The 2,811-nt window shown below is 44.1% G+C and overlaps 1 pseudogene; it reads left to right on the top strand.

The window, feature by feature from the left end:
• LOC138827439 (U4/U6 small nuclear ribonucleoprotein Prp3 pseudogene) lies at positions 1-1,664 on the top strand (annotated as a pseudogene).
• Positions 1,665-2,811: the final 1,147 nt, after the last annotated feature.

Raw genomic sequence — 2,811 nt, 5'->3', positions numbered from 1 at the left:
ATGTATACTTCAACTACTTCAACTAGACTTATCTTCATTGCTCCTAAGAAAGAATTAAAGGAAGGAGAGATTCCTGAAATTGAGTGGTGGGACTTTTACATAAACCCCAGTGGCTTTGACCTTACAGAAGAAAATCCCAAGAGAGGGGATCATTTTGGAATCACAAATCTTGTTGAACATCTTGTCCAATTCAATCTTCCAGTTGACAATGATACACCAGTTACTCTGGGAGTGTATCTTACCAAGAAGGAACAGAAGAAACTTCTGAGACAAACAAGGAGGGGAGGGAAGCACAGAAGGAACTCCAGGAGAGAATCAGGCTGGGCCTGATGTGAGAATTTCTAATTCAATGCAAGTCTTAAGAATAGAAACTGTTCAAGATCTCATAGAGGTAGAAACCCATGTTAGAGCTCAGATGTCAAAAAGACAGAAAGCTCATGAAGAGGCCAATACTGTCTGAAAACCTATTGCACAACAAAGGAAGGTTGAGAAAATTCAAAAGCTTAAAAGAAGACATTTCACAGAAGGTACACATATTTGTATAGAGAGTTCAAAATCTGAGCAATCTATCCAAAAAGTTCAAGATTGAGGCCAATGCTGGGCAACTGTACCTGACAGGGGTGGTGGTACTGCACAAGGATGTCAACATGGTAGTCGTGGAAGGGGACCCAATTGCCCAGAAGACATTTAAACATCTCATGCTGGCCTTTTTCTCTCTGTGTTCGTTTCTAGCTCTTGCTGCTCTTTTCTTGCTCTCTTGCTCTCTCTCTTTCCCAGCCATGTGGCGTGCCAACCTTGCCTGGAACCAGCAGGTCTACCCCTTACCTGAATACCACGTGAGTGCTACTGTTCGTACCCCTCTCTCTGCTCTTTTCTGGCTCTTTTCTCTCTCTTTCCTCTCTTCCCAGCTCTCTCTCATTCCCAGGCCTTTCCCAGCCACGAGGAGTGCCAACCTGGCCTGGTCCCAGCAGGTCTACTGAATAAACCCCTTACCCGAATACCACGTGCGTGGTGCAGTTCTTACTTGGCTACCTCTTTTTAAAAACCTAACATAAATGGTGCCGTGACTCGGATAAAGGCTTAAAGTCAGGCTCATTCCCAGGCCTTTCCCAGCCACGTGGAGTGCCACCCTTGCCTGGTCCAAGCAGGTCTACTGAATAAACCTACCCCTTATCTGAATAAAAAAAACAAAAAACAAAAAACATCTCATGCTGCATAAGATAAAGCAGGAAGAACCGACATCTAACACAAAGGGAGCAGATGAGGAAGAGCCGGATACCGAAAGCTGTGAAGAAAACCAACAAATGACTACTGGTTTGGGAGGGTACAGCTAAGGACCAGAGCTTTGGAGAGATGAAGTTTAACAGTGCCCCACAGAGAACATGGCTCTTGAGCATTTCAAAAAGCATGGGGCTGAACACTACTGGGACCTCGCACTTAGTGAATCTGTGTTGGAGTCCACTGATTGAGACCACTGCAAGCCCTGCCTCTCCCCCTTGCCTTTGTCTCTTCAGTCCTACCCCGTATGCTACTTCCCAACCTACCCCACTTGTGTGTGTGATTGCAGAACTGTGCCAAGCAGACATTGGGGCAAATGGAGAATACTTGGCTCCTTTTGCCCAGTCAGCCTGGTGTTACTCTTCATTCCCCATATGTGCATATGATTAAAGAGTTATTAAAATTATAACAGGTTGGGTTAAAATGAGGGCTTTTTCTGTACATCACCCTTACAATAAAATTAAGTTAAATTAAAAAAAGAAAATGAGCTGGGCATTGGTGGCTCACACCTGTAATCTTAGCTACTTAGGAGGCTGAGATCTGAGGATCATGGTTCATAGCCAGCCTGGGCAGGAAAATCTGTAAGACTCTTATTTCCAATTAACCACCAGAAAACTGGAAGTGGTGCTGTGGCTCAAGTGGTAGGGTGCTCCCCTTGAACTGAAAAGCTCAGGGACTGCACCCAGGGCCAGAGTTCAAGTCCCAAGACCAAAAAATAAAAAAATTAAAATAAAATGAGGGCTTTCATAAGCATGTTGGAATATCCGAGTTATCAAATGCTTATTAAGCCCATTGAACCTTATCAAGCACCTACTATGTGCTGGGAGGTATGCAAGGTAGTAGGGCAACAAAGAAGAGTAAAATAAGAACCTTGTCTCTATTAGCACAATCTGAAGAGGGAGATAAGTGGGAAAATGTGTGGTATCACTGAGAGGTGACCAGAGCAGTGACAGAGCCAGGTAGAGAGCTGTCAGGACACAGGAGTCATGTGCTCCATCTTGACATTGAGGTGAGGTAGGACAGAAGAGTATGAAATAGGAGTTACTGACCCAGGCTGTGAAGGTTGAGGAGCCCTGACCACTCCTCAGTACTTGGGTTACAGGCAGATTAGTTAGGTAAGGTTGGCTGTATGTGTTCATCCTGAATGTGGATGTTTGCCATATCTATGGGTAGACAGAAATTGTACTAGTTATTCAAGCAGAAAGAATTTAATGTAACAGACTTAACTAGATACAAAGTTATAACTAGGAGATGAGTGGGTAGAGTACTTCAGAGTATCATGGGGGTAGCAACCCAGGAATCTACCACCTATAAGCAAAAGGATAAGTTGAAATTATTATTATTATTAATGTGTGTTGTGTTTCTGTGCTTGGTTCTGGGGCATGAATTCAGGGTCTGGGCATTGTCTCTGAGTTTGTTTTGCTCAAGGTTAGTGCTCTACCACTTGAGCCATAGTTCTCCTTCTAGCTTTTTGGTGGCTACTTGGAGAAAAGAGTCTCACAGACTTTCCTGCCCAGGCTGGCTTCCATCCAA

Source organism: Dipodomys merriami, unplaced genomic scaffold (genome assembly GCF_024711535.1).
Source record: "Dipodomys merriami isolate MVZ:Mamm:240054 unplaced genomic scaffold, mDipMer1.0.p SCAF_156, whole genome shotgun sequence".
In the NCBI taxonomy this organism is placed as follows: domain Eukaryota; kingdom Metazoa; phylum Chordata; class Mammalia; order Rodentia; family Heteromyidae; genus Dipodomys; species Dipodomys merriami.
Note: the sequence above shows the minus strand (reverse complement) of the source record. Positions and strands in the feature narration are given on the sequence as shown.